At 39.9% G+C, this 14,829-nt stretch overlaps 1 non-coding gene across 1 annotated transcript; it reads left to right on the top strand.

Annotated features, from left to right (window-relative positions):
• The first annotated feature begins 14,149 nt into the window (after positions 1-14,149).
• Positions 14,150-14,234, top strand: trnas-gcu (transfer RNA serine (anticodon GCU)). The gene has a single exon. It is a non-coding gene; the product is annotated as a tRNA-Cys (tRNA).
• Positions 14,235-14,829: the final 595 nt, after the last annotated feature.

Raw genomic sequence — 14,829 nt, 5'->3', positions numbered from 1 at the left:
GCTGAGAGCATCATTCAACTTCTTTGCCGCCCACCTAACTGTTCCCTCCGCTACCCCTCAGCCTGCTCCTCACTGAGGGCGTCCTGCAACAGCCATTTTTGTTCCTCCATCCTGGCAGTGTAGAGGAACCCCGCCACACACACACCGGTGATCACCTCTGCTCCCCTTGCTGTGGGTACACCAGTAGTGCTTTTAGTCACTCTTGCAGGGTATCTGGGGGCGTGGAAACAGCTTCACAGCCCATTGCGCTATCAGTTGTTTTTTTCTGTCATCCAGTTAACCTCCTTAGGAGATGCCTTCCGCAGTGTTCCTAGTTCCGCCCAGACTAGGTCGCTTCCCCAGTTTGCTGGTTCACTATTGTGAGTTAAGGAACATGTAGTGACTGGCCTTCTGCAGTAAACGTTAGGTTCTGCCCCTTACGTGAAGCGTAAAAGCTTATGCAGGCATTGGAAGGGTCCAGCTTCAGTGGCGCTTTGGTAGGGATTTCCAATTCGTCGGAGTGACCAACTGAAAGGGAACATCTCAGTTACAGATGTAACCCTTGTTCCCTGAAGGAAGGGAACGAAGATGTCACGTCCCGTCGCCAGAGTTTGCTGTTACATTGCTGTTACCAGGCCGGGCACTGATTCTTGGCTTTCTCATCAAATAATATAGCTGATTTGGTAATGCACCTTCTCCGCATTAAATAACCGCAGGGCAGAGCGGCACCAGCAGCAATATCATTGATAATACTTACAGTGGTGTGAAAAGTGTTGGCCCCCTTCCTGATTTTTTTTGCATGTTTGTCACACTTTAATGTTTCAGACCATAAAACAAATTTACATATTAATCAAATAACCAAATCGAAAACCACTGCTGAGCAAATGAAACATTAAGGCTTGTCTCACTTTTGCCAAAAAACATCTTGATGATTTTCAAGAAATTTGGGAAAATTCTCTGTGGACAGATGTGACAAAACTTAAATTTTTTGGAAGGTGTCTGTCTGGTGTAGAAGTAACACAGCATTTCAGAAAAAGGACATCATACCAACAGTAAAATATAGTGGTGGTAGTGTGATGGTATGGGTCTGTTTTGCTGATTCATGACCAGGAAGATTGCTGTGATAAATGTAACCATAAATTCTGCTGTTCTACCACATTCTACCAAAAATTCCTGATGGATAATAACCAACCATCTGTTCGTAACCTCAAGCTGAAGCAAACTTTGGTTTTGCACACCAGCAAAACACACCAGCAAATCCACTGCTGAATGGATGAAGAAAACAGAATGAAGACTTTGGAGTGGCCAATGTCATGACCTCAATCCTATTCAAAAGGCGGTTCATGCTAGAAAACCCTCCAGTGTGGCTGAATTACAACAATTCTGCAGAGATGAGCACTGTAACAGACTCATTGGAAGTTATCGCAAATGCTTGATTGCTGTTGTTGCTGCTAAGGGTGGCCCAATCAATTTTTAGGTTTAGAGAAACCTGGGGTCTCATTTATAAATCTGTGCGTAGAATCCTTACTAAAAGTCTACGTACGCACAAAAGCAAAAAATGGCATATGCCCAAAACTATTAAGGCTTATAAAACAAAGCAATTCCCTTTATAAAAGTTCCCTTTATACTTCAAAGATCACCTGCAAGTGTGTGTACACGAATCATCCTCAGATCCCACCCTGCAAGCCCATTAAGTTTGTTTTTTATAAATCACAACTTTGCGTGGAAACTGGCATATGCACGTTTCCAGCCCCGTTTTGTGCGTACGCACGTTTTATAAATAAGACCCCTGGTCATAAGGCTCCCCTAAGGAACCTAATGACCAGGTTGTGCTGACCAACTGACCTACTTTCTATTAGGTCATGGCTAGCAGAAATGGCAGTGATGTATACTTTAATGGTGGAGGGGGACAGCCTCCTCACCAACCGATGCTGCAGAAAAGATAGCACGACATTGATCGGGCATTTATGGGGGTGTTCTCGAAGAGAAGAACACCACTTCGACAAACAAGTTCCACCTCGGCGCATAAGCTTGTCTCAAAGACAGTGCTCGCTCCGAAATTATTTTGTTAACTACCTCCTTGGGTAAATCACTTAGAACCTCTGCGTCCCATCCAAAGGCCACACATGGAGTTTCCAGAGGTCCCGACGTGGGTGCCATATAGTGCCTCCTCCATGAGAAAGAAGGTCCTTCCTCAGGGGAATCGGCCAGGTAGGGGCTAACCCGGGGAGCATGAGTTCTGACAGGCCAATAAGGAGCCACTAGTAACACCTGCTCGTCATCCTCTCTGACTTTGTCTGTGCAATTAGGCTCACTGGAGAAAATGCATATTTGCAAAGGACTCGAGACCAGCTGTGTGCCAGCTTATCTGTACCAAGTGTTCCCTTAGTCAGAGAATAAAATAGATGGCAGTGAGACACCTTCGGAGACGCAAACAGGTCTATCTGTCCGGTACCGAAGCGTCTCCAAATCGGCTGGACCATCTGGAGGTGTAGTTCCCATTCGCCGGGGTGCGCTGCTCATGACAACGCACTGGCTGCACAATTGAGCGTGCCCGGTATGTGAATGGCAACAAAGTCACCTTAGATGCTTCTGACTTCACAGGTAGAGATGACGGGCAAGTTGGACATGCAACGCGAGTGCATACCACCTTGATGCTTGAAAATAATTTTGGTGGAAGCACCATCTTTCATTTGAATAAATTTAAGCAGTTCAGCACCAACTGTGCACATTCCTGTGTGAGGCATGCCATTAGTTTGACTGAATCCTGTTCCATACAGAGAAAAGAGATCTTCTGCACTGGACAGAGTTTGATGTAAAACCACCCGTGGACACGAGAGAGTGCTGTTTTTAAAAAGACGGACAATCAGCTCATGCCTGCACTTAATAAAGCATACAGAAATACACAGCGATCCGCACACTCAATGAACAGAAGATTGAGATGACCGCTGCTGCGCCTTAACATCAGAGAAGTCTCATCTCGCTCTCATCCAAACACACACTTCTCACAAGCAGATGTCTGCTGGCTTTGGAAGCAAAAAAGCTGATTGTGCAGTGCACCTGCTGCTTATTTTATACTCGGGTGGCGAGGCGGTGCTATCAGATTTAAATTGGCTCTTTTACATACACTCGAAGCGGATTTGTCCCTCTAAGAGAATACGTTGGTCATAGACATGACGTCGAAGTGATCGACTGAAAGGGAAAATTACTGTTTTTTTATGATAATCCAGCCTGATCTCACAAGAATTTGTACATATTTTATGAGTTAGCTAATTGGTATGAATTCATACGAAGTGAATCATACAAAAACATTTGATTATCATAAAAAAAAACTATAAGGAAACCCCACCCCTATAGGGCCGTTCACATTATAACATTAACTATAAAAATATAGTTTTAAAAATGGTTTTATGTTAAAAAGAATAGTGGAGTTCACACCACAACTATAACGATAAAGATACAGGGAACAATATTGTTGGGATCACTTGCTGAGCATTTTTTTCCAACTGATGAACGATAAACCAATGACAGCCAATCAAATCTATTTGAATCTAAAGTGCATGCCATTTGAAATGACAGATGACACTGTGGAGACCCCTCCATTACATATACACATATATACTGTGCATTTATTATTTGACTACACTGACTATGCCAATAGGTAAGATATTAGATTACACAAGCTAAATTCACTGTTTAGAGATACACAAAACGCAATTTGTTGAGGACATCTGCTGGTTATATCATCTGTAAATGCAACAAGAACAGCATATTTATACATTTAATGAGATAGCGTTGGATAATCATATGTTTTTGTACGATTCACTTCATACGGATATGAATTAGCCAACTTCTAAAATATGTATGAATTCTTTTGAGATCAAGTTGGTTCATCTTATCACAGCTCTGATGTATATTGCGAGTCTATAATATAAATGAGTCTATAATATACAGGACCATGTGCATCTTTTGGGACGAAAAAAACATGAGTTTTACATGAGTTTTACTCTTTTTTTTTTTTTATCTATCCATGTGCACTCCTATATAGCTTAGTGGTAACACATTGCATAAGCAATGCAAAAAGGTCACATGAAAAAAAAATGTATACGTGTTAAGTGTCAGCCAAAATGCAGAAATGTAAATTATCCAATATATCAGAAAGGTCCTCCCAGACAAACAACATTCCTCTTTTTTATTTTATTTACATGAAAGTGTGTGCACATTTGATTGGTTGACACAAAGCTCCCTGTGGGTGAGTCTTGCCTGGTTTCTGTATTTGTGGTAATGGATGTGGACACAAATGAATTCACCAGTCAAGGCGAATATCAGGAGTTAATGACTTTGTCTAGATCCAACACTACATACACCTGCCCTCACAGCTTGATAAACATACAGAGTGAACTGGGATGCTGCTCTTTTTTACTTATATTATTCTCAAAGAATATTATATTATAAATATTAGTACAATTATATATATTTTATATTTTAAACAATATGTACAATAAATATAATACATCTGTATATCTGTTACGATCTGTACTGAATCACTACACTCACACAAATCAATTTCTTTCTGTTTGTTTTGGATCCAAAACTTTATGTGCTTACTTGAATCAAAATGTAAACATTAACGATCAAAATCAAGACTTGAATCTAGACATGGCCCATTAGAAATATTTGTGAATGGGTTGCTAGGCAACAGAGCACTCGATGTGATGTCTATGGCCTCCCGTGGTCGCTCTCTAGTGCAGCTGCTCAGATGGCTTCATTAAGTTTGATAGAATTCCACTAAATGCTGAGATTAAAGCTCAGAGGTTAATACACATCCAGACAAGCCCTTGCTCTTTCTTTTATAGTGTATTGACACATATGTACATCTACCTGTGATTCATTCTCCTCAAGATATGCATTAAAGTAATGTTGGAAATCCAAAAGAAAGACAGATTCATGGAGGTTTGAATATTATCTGCTTTCTTTCAATTAGAAGTATTTTGCTTTGAAACTGTCCTGTACTAAGGTTTTAATATTAATGATGATAATAAATCATTTTAGATAATTCACAAAACAAAACACAGCCGGCTTGTGTTCAAATCTGTTGCTGCGAAAGATGGTCAGTGCTTCAGTGCAGATCTTATACTGCTTACAAAGTGTCTGTATCCAAAATCGCATAGTGTGACAATAGGTACTGAATTAGATGAAGTTAAAACGGTATAATTTATAGTATGAATATGGATAGTATGAATGAATTCAGATGTACTAAATCCACCATATTGATACATCAGCTGACATACGTCGTCATAAAAACAAGTTAGTCATTAACTGGAATGGCGTTAAACAAGCGTCATTTGAACAGCTGTTTAATATATGTATTTGCATTTGAATAGAGCTGTGTTATACTTTCGGGCATTTTTGAATAAAACTACGCCCCTCTTCTTCTTGGTTGGATAACTCCTCTCTCAGGGGCTCTTGGGATAGTAAAGTGTGCATCGAATGAACACTTTGGGATTTTTCCGGAAGTAGTAGGCTATCCGGGTACTTTTCGACCTTCTGTTTGTCGAATACTGTGAAAACGGACATACTACTCGCCTCGCCTACTGCTTTTCACCTACTATATAGTATGGTATAGTTTCAGATGCAGCCTGTCACTTTAGGCCTCTATTTAACATCAACATTGTGCACAGTGGTTCAGCGGGTAGCACTGTTACCTCACAGCAAGAAGGTCCCCGATCCGATTCCTGGCTAGGGCAGGTGGCCTTTCTGTGTGGAGTTTGCATGTTCTCCCTTTGTTTACGTGGGGTACTCCGTTTTCCTCTCATAGGTCAAAAACACAAGTTAGGCAAAGTAGAGATGCCAAATTGTCCCTCCCCCAACCTGTGAATGGACCAACTTGTCTGAATAAAACTTGTGTATGGATTAATTGGTTCTTGCCATGAATATAGCTGTAGATGCTGACATGGCATAAAGAAAGAAGTCGTTGTCTTGTATAGACGGTTTCAGCAGTAACAACATAAACAAACTGCATGGAACAAACATAACTTCTGGTAAGAATCAATAATCAGATGCGTAACTGCGACAATGCACTTGTGTCTGATGAAACCGTCTATATAGGAATTAATATGGTTTGAAAAATAATAAACTTAAATTTTGTTCTTAATAAGAAGTAAACTCTATTCATGTTTATCTTTCTTATTTAATGTCAGTAGTCATCATAGCTCCCTCTGCTCATTCATCCTACCACCAGGTTGCACCCTCTCCACAAACCAGACATTGGACACTCACTCTGCTTTTGCTTTTCCTGTTCTTTGTGTATATAACCATGCCACTTACTCATTCACATTTCAAAGTATTGTCAGTTGTAACCTGGACTACCAAGCCTTGCCATTGTTTGTGTCATTGTTTCATGTTGCCTTGTTTTTTGTTATGACCTGTTTGCCGAATGTTGGATTACGTCTTTGGATTACCCTTTTGTCTTGTTTGTCTGGCTCTATTAATAAACTTCTGCACTTGGTTTCTACCACAAGTCTTAGCATGTTACAGAATACTTCGCCCAACATCCAGCGGAAGTTTCAACAGTCATGGACCCAGCAGCTTTGATTTGCCCTATAGAGGATTATGTTCAGGATTTCCTGTGTCTGAGTAACCAGCTGGACTTCAATGATGCTGCACTCAAAGACGTCTTGGACTCAATGAAAGGATTTCGTGTCTTTATGCCATGGGGTTTTGAGGTAAAGGCTTTATTGGAATTCATAGATATTGCCTTGTTGTTAAGTGGCTCTCGTTTTACTGTTGGAACTGTGGATGAGGAGCTCCACAGTCCCACAGTGATTTCCACACCTGAGCCTCCACACATCGTAACTGCTCAACCTGAGCCTACTCATGTCATGCCTGTACTACCTGAATCTCTTCATACAATGCCTGCCCTGTTCCCAAGATGGCCGCAGCCATACCTGCATCTGTTTCTAAGATGGCTGTCACCATGTCTGTTCCTGTTTTTAAGTTGGCTAACGCCATACCGCCACCTGTAGTTAAGAAGGCTGTCACCGCGAGCACACCTGCTCTTCAGAGAGCCATCATCACACCTGCACCTAATCTCACCAACCTCGCCAGTTTATGTCAGGACCCAACGGTTGATGTCTAGTCTGGTGGATACCCAGATGATATCTGTATGGGCGGCTGGAATCCTAAGTCCAGTTATGTCTAATTCTATGGTCCCTATGGTATCAGAGGTATGTCCTTTGAATTCTGTGCTCCCTGTATTTGCCATGGCCCTGTGGTATGCGTGATCTGTTTTCTGCTCTTCTATTTCACGTGATGATTCTCAAGCCCATGAAACTGAGTCCTGTGAATCGCCAGAGTCACGTGAGTTCTCTGCACTTCCTATTTCTGCTGAGGGGTTAGAATCAGAGTCCTCTGAGCTTATCGTCTCAACCAAGTCTGCTGAGCCTAAGTTTCCTGAATTTCCTGTCATGACCATAAGCCCAGCTAGAAATAAAAAGTTCTAAGAACGTTCCCTGAAAGTTCCCGAATGTTCCCAAAAACATTCTGCCAACGTCAAAAGCGGCCAGCTCTGTTTCAAGTTCTACGAACGTTTCCGCTGTCTGAACGCTAGAGCAATGCCACACCTCACCACTCCCAAACGCTATGACAATGTCACGCTTCAATGCTCACACAATGTTCAAAACAACAACTGTTTATTATATTGACTTGTTTGATTGTTATGTAAATGATAGAGAAACATTGCATTTTATTATTTTATAAAACATTATTTCTGTATGCAGTAAATATATTGCTGTAGAAAACACAACACTAGGTTTAGATGTTGATGTTTGTTTCATTCCAAGTCACCCTCATTGTGATTAGTGTTTGTTCTAGTTGGACTCTTGACACTTGACTTTTGGCTTGCTGGTTTTTTCCTGGTTGTGTTGGCTTTGTGTTGGTGCACAACATTTGTTATGAACATGCCAAGTTAATAGTGTTATTCTGCGGTTGTTGGCACACAATGGCAAAGATCATCACCCAATCCATTCACCAATCAAAAGTCCATTCTCTGTCAAAAATGCAAATGAGATCCAGTGCTTTCACAGCAGTTTGTCATTAAGGAGTTTTAGAAACTTTGGACAAAAAATATCTGCTGTAAAACTGGGATGCACAAACATCAAGAATCAGACTATGAATCTCAATCATGGTGACAATTAAATGATAAACTTCATGCTGCAATGCATGCTGGGTATTAACAAATTACAAACCTCATTCAGGACTCCCAGCATGCACTGCAGCATGGATAAATAAGGATTTTTTTAACAATTTTAATTGTCACCATGGTTGAGATTCATAGTCTGATTCTTGATGTTTGGGCATCCCAACTATACAGCGTATATTTTTTGTCCAAAATTTCTAAAACTCCTTAATGACAAACTGCTGTGAAGGAGTTGGATCTGGTATACAGTATTGGCAGAGAATAAACTTTTGATTGGTGGATGAATAGGGTGATGATCTTTGCCATTGTGTACCAACAACCACAGAAATACACTAATAACTTTTCAAAACAAATGTGGTGCATTACCACAAAGTTAACACAACCAGGAAAAAACTAGTAGGCAAAAAGTCAAGTGTCAAGAGACCAACTAAAACAAACACGGATCACAATAAGGGTGACTTAGAATGAAGCAAAACATCAACATCTAAACCTAGGAAGTTAATTGAGTTTTCTACAGCGGTGTATTTGCTGAACATTCAGAAATAATGTTTTCTAAAATAATATAATGCAATGTTTCTATATCATTTACATAACAATCAAACAAGTCAATATAATAAACAGCTGTTGTTTTAAACATTGTGTGAACATTAAAACATGACATTGTCATAACGTTTAAAAATGGTAAAATGTAACATTACTCTAACGTTCAGACAACAGAAACGTTCCTAGAACTTAAAAAAAACTGGACGCTTTTGGCGTCGGCAGAATGTTTTTGGGGGCGTTGGGAACTTTCAGGGAATGTTCTTAGAACTTTTTATTTCTAGCTGGGAGGCCTGTTTCTAAGTTCCCTGAGATTCCTGTAGAGGCTGAGATGATTACCCCTGAGTTCCCTGTGTCCTGTAGGTCAGCTAATATGGTCACTCCCAAGCTCCATAGACTCTCTGCCCTTGCCAAAATGGCCGCGCATGACTCCCATGGACTCTGGCTGAATCAGAAATTGCATACTTACTGAGTAGGTACTGGATTTCACTGAGTACCTACTTAACGTGGGCAAAGGCAGTATGTACGTTTGCGTTACTATGGACAGCATCCGCCATGTTGATGTTATCATGTGACCTCTGACGTAGTAAACTTGTTCAAGTTCATGCGGAACCACAAGAACTGACAGGAGGACGATATCACAATACTGCGAGAGCGACTCGAAATTAGACTTCTCCGTATGATTTCTGGAATTGCTCTCATGGTACTTTGATGTCATCCGCTTGTTGGTTCTTGCAGCAGTGCATGAATTCACACAAACCTGATAACAGGCATGAAAACGTATGCGTTTGTATAAGGGACAGGTGCACTAATACCTGATTGCATCAGTAACTTGACAACTCTACTACGGTCTCTGTCAGTGTTACAGATATTATATACACATTATTTTTTAGTGGACAAAAATAAGTAAAACAAGCAGACTGTAATTTTATATGTATTGCCAGATGACAGCTGTTCTTGGATACAAACAAGATAATGCAGGCCATGTGATTATATACTTTTTAGTGAAGCAATGATGCTCTTGTATCTACTTAAAACAACAGGAAACATGAAAAAAATGAATGAATAAAACCATCACTATAAATCAAAACATATAGAAGTGAAGACTATATGAAACAAAACATTATTCAAATGTATTTTTGTAACAAACTATCACATATTTACTGCCATCTCAACACAGCTTTGACAATTATGCAGCTTTTTTTCCATGAATCAGCTGAGCACTTTGTGGGATATCTTTTTGTCTGGAATCCACTCCTAGGGGTGGGGATCTGTCAGTAGTCATCATGGCTCCCTCTGCTCATTCATCCTACCACCAGGTGGCACCCTCTCCACAAACCAGACATTGGACACTCACTCTGCTTCTACTTTCACTTTCTGTTCTTTGTGTATATAACCATGCCACTTACTCATTCACATTGCAAAGTATTGTCCGTTGTAACCTGCACTACCAAGCCGATGTAGTGGCATTGTTTGTGTCATTGTTTCATGTTGCCTTGTTTTTTGTTATGATCTTTTTGCCTGTATATTGGATTACGCCTTTGGATTACCCTTTTGTCTTGTTTGCCTGGCCTTATTAATAAACTTCTGCACTTGAATTCTACCACAAGTCTCTGCACGTTACATTCAATATTTTTCTTTGTTTAAGCATAAACTCATTTAGTTTAGATCTTAATATCTTCAATTGTTTTGTGTCTCAAGTAAAAAGATTGTTATTGTAATCTGTATCGTAACCCCCTCTTTAAAGCAGCCATGGTACCTAGACTTTCAGTAGGAGAGGCTACATGAGACTAGGGAGACCCTGGTAAAGAGTTTACGTGTGAATTTAGTCTTAGGAAAAACTTCATTCGAACTTGTGATACAGTGTGTATGGAACCGAACTGAACTACTAGTTGTTGATGGTAAGAACATACCAGTGTATTGTCAAGCAGCTAGTTTTTACCCCAGATTTGGCAGAATGGTGGAGAGAGGTATATTTGTGGAGTGACCAAGAAACAAAATGATTGATTTTTATGGTGACCATACGTGCCATTCTTCCCGGACGTGTCCTGTCCAGGATTTCGGGTGTGTCTTCCAGAAGTAATATTTTTCGACCACATATATCATTGAGGTTTATTATTTCAGGTTCTATTTCAGAAAAGCAACCATTACATTTTAAGGTAAGAATGAAACTACGATTGTATGTCTTATGTTTTTAACTGAAATGTGAGAACTTTGATGACGGGTGCGGTCGACAAATACAACTTTCGGAAGACACACCCGAAATCTTGTCAAGGACCCGTCCGGGAAGAATGTCACATATGTTCACCCTATTGATTTTAGTATGGGCCAGCAGAGGTAAGCAGAAAGAAATAGATCTGATGACGGAGTATGAATATAAATGTATCCATCATAACAGATGCAGAGTCTGCAATAGGATGTTTGTTATAATAGAACCATTTATAAACCATTAGGTCCATTGAGGTGTACGTCACTTTATTACCGTCATTTAAAAACGCTTGTTGCCTGATTAATGTGTCTTAAGTTTCATTCTGTTTAAGATGTCATCTTTCCCACCCCTTAATTGCCATTTTAAAACCTTTAAAGATGATAATGTGTTGCATGAACAAAGCTTTTATATGCATTTGAAGTTTTAACTTTAAACACATGCTGTTTGACTTAATGTCAAAGAATCATTATTGATCACTTTCATATTTCGTCCATTCAATCTGATACATGCATGGGCAGCTATTTGATGGTTTTCTTTTTGTAAGTATGGTTAATTGGTCGTGTAATGATTTAACCTGACCTTGTTTCACAGATCAGATCCACAGAGGGCAAACCAGATGAACCAAAGACCCGGCCTTCAACATCAGAAAGACGCAAATGAAATAATGCTGACCAAAACAGTTCTTCTGCAATTTTTTTTATAACTGATCTGCGTCATAATTACATAGAGTAACCACCAGAATATATACATACATAACGTAACCAGCATATAGTGAAAACACACTATATTGCAATTATAGTCTTTTTTCATACACAGGTGTCAGCAATCTGTCCCTCACTCTCCAGCACTCAACCTCTGCTCAACCCATTCATCACTATGGAAACGGGCTGGATGGATCCCTTCATTGCTCTCTGATTGGTGTGACATCACAAATGACAGTGTATGAAACATGACATGGTACATTCAGCATTTAAAGAACCAGAGAGTAAACCAAAATACCACAGCTCATAAAAAGCACATTTATCTTGGTAAAGTGTGCACCATGATCTCCGAGCATGTTGTTGTTTTGTTTTTGTTTAAATGATTAATTAAATCCAATTTTGTGAGGTTTAGTTTCAAAATATGTAGAAAAAATGCTCATATGTGTATTAAAGTGATGAGAATCTTAATAAAAATATGGTAAACTTTTACAATAGAATTCCATTTATTAGCATTATTTAATGCTAATTTTAGCAAAAATGTATTAATAGTATTTGTTAATCTTAAAGAACTAGTTCACCAGAATTTGAAAATTCACTCATAATTTACTCACTCTTGTGGTAACCTAGCTGTTATGACTTAATTTCTTCACCCAATCAGTTATATTAAACGCAGATAGGGAGGTCTAATGGTTCACTTAGACATTATCATGACAGCTTTAACTGTGAAGTATAACACATGATGCTTTTTCAATTCTTTAGCCACGTGTATTTCATAGGGGGTATAGCCAGGGGTGCAAATAACTTTTTTGTCCTGGTTCTCAAAGGAGCACCTGGAGATGCTGCCGGGTGCTCACACTATTCATAGCACCGACATCTTACGTGCTGTCATCATCACTAATCTCCTGACTACTCTCTTCGCCATATCACTGTGGTTTAAACATGATAGACGATGTTGTATATATTATAAAATATCCCTGGTTATTGTTTTAAACCCATGTAACATTGACTGCTAACTCATAAATTTCAGATATTGTTAAGTAAATGGTCAGAAAAAAAATTATGAGCAATACCACAAATAAATGCAATAGAACAAACATACAAATGAAATAAACAGTGCTGTTAATGTTTTCAGGCTGGTCTGTAATTTTCACACATTTTTTTCTCAACTGCTTGTATTTATTTAATGTGTAAAAGACTTTTACTACTATAATCACAGCATTTTGAGATGATTTTGTTTTAAAATGTCCGCTCAAGTTCAAGAAAAAAAACTCAGGCCTGCTGTCAGTTACTAGCAAGCTATCTGAAACTTTGAGATGTGGATCGTGCTTGCACAAGAGGTGCGCGCAAACAAAACTTATCAAACAACACGTGAGTGAAGAGATCGTGTGAGATCTGTTTCACGTCTTGTTGTGCTTAAATATCTAAATTGGCCAAACTGGCCAGTGACTATTGCACCTCTGCTAACACACATTAATGTTAACACGTTTGTAATAATTATCTTACCAATGATGGATGTAGCAATCCCTGAAGTTCCAGCAGTACGCAAAAGCACCTTTTAGAGTAGTGTCTGGTGCGCATTTTTTCTTTTAATCCCCCATGAGCAACTGCGCACCAGTTATGTGCACCCCTGGGTATAGCTCAGTGGTAAAGCATTTGACTGCAGTTGAAGAGGTCTCCGGTTCAAAGCTGGATGCTTCTTGGCTGTAAGCCTGTGTCTGTAGCCTTTTCCGGTACCATGTCAACAGCGGGTGACGCCTGTGGATGTGGCTGCAATAAAGATAATGAAGTCAGCCAGGAAAAACGGTACTCTCTTTACTTCAATGCAGATTATATAAACAGGCAATACTTGTTTTCGATTATAATTAAAAGTTTAAAAGTAGACATTTCAGGCTTTCTTTGGATATGTGTATCATGTTTGTGTGATGAGTATTCGCAGAGTTTCAACTGGTTACGTGTTTTAAGAGACAGCTGGTGGAGACAGAAATGTCTGGATGCGCACCCTGCTTATTTTCTTTATTTGACAAAAACACAAAGATCTGTTGTTATTGTGAATGTACACAAATTAAAGAAGACCCTTCACAGTTTCAAATGATGTCAAACACGCAAGTCTATGATTATTAATGATGGAGTATTTTAAGTTGATTCTACTATTATAAGGAGAAAACAAGTCAAAACGCGGTGCGCATTTTTGGACCCCTGGGGGTTAATCAGGGTTGGATATTAAATCTGCAGGACTGCAGCACTTCAGGACTGGCGTTGCCTACCCCTGTTCTAATGCTAAAGACGAGCATACACTGTGCCATTTCAGCACAGTCGTGGCTAAATGCCAACGTACACTCAACGAGTAAAACCCATGCGACGTGAAGCCAAAGCTCACGACTTGTCTGCTCACACTATACCAGTGATCTCCGACCCTGCTCCTGCTGAGCATCCGCCCTGCAGATTTTAGCTCCAAGCCCAATGAAACGTAGTTTCAGAAGAAGCGAAATGTCCAAAGGCCGGGTTTCCGAGGAAGTTTGGCATGATGAGGTGGCTGAGTGGTTAAGGCGATGGACTGCAAATCCATTGTGCTCTGCACACGTGGGTTCAAATCCCATCCTCGTAGTCTGTCGTTGTGATGTTGAACTGTCTTTGCCGCAGATTACGTTGTTTCATACGCCTCTAGGGGTGGTCTGCCACCCAGTAGAGAAAGCAATGTGTTTTCTTTGCACCAGTTTTGAAGTGCTTACAATACAGAGTCTCTGGGGGACACTTGAGTGTTTTCAGACTCTAAAGTCCGTGCTATGTGCCAGCTGTCTAGAAAGTGGGAAAGACTGGGTTGAGCAGTTACCTTTGTTGATGTTTGCTGTAAGAGGAACACATAACATCATAACAATTGAAAAACATTAGCGGAATGATTGAAAACATACGTTGGCTCTAGCACAATTGTTGTAGGTCAGCGCTAGAGCGTTTAAACGCAGATAGGGAGGTCTAACGATTCACTTGGACATAATCACCACAGCTTTAACAGTGGTAACACATGATGCTTTTTCAATTCTCCAGCCACGTGTCTTCACATAGGGGTATAGCTCAGTGGTAGAGCATTTGACTGCAGATCCGGGTGCCCCCTTGGCTCTAAGCCTGTGTGTCTGTAGTTTGCCGCTCTAATATTTCTGACTCAAAGTTTATCCTGGATCCTTTTAACGTAGGGGTAGGCAAACGTC

Source organism: Misgurnus anguillicaudatus, chromosome 14, assembly GCF_027580225.2.
Source record: "Misgurnus anguillicaudatus chromosome 14, ASM2758022v2, whole genome shotgun sequence".
Taxonomy (NCBI): Eukaryota; Metazoa; Chordata; class Actinopteri; order Cypriniformes; family Cobitidae; genus Misgurnus; species Misgurnus anguillicaudatus.
This window is presented reverse-complemented; position numbering and strand designations above follow the sequence as displayed.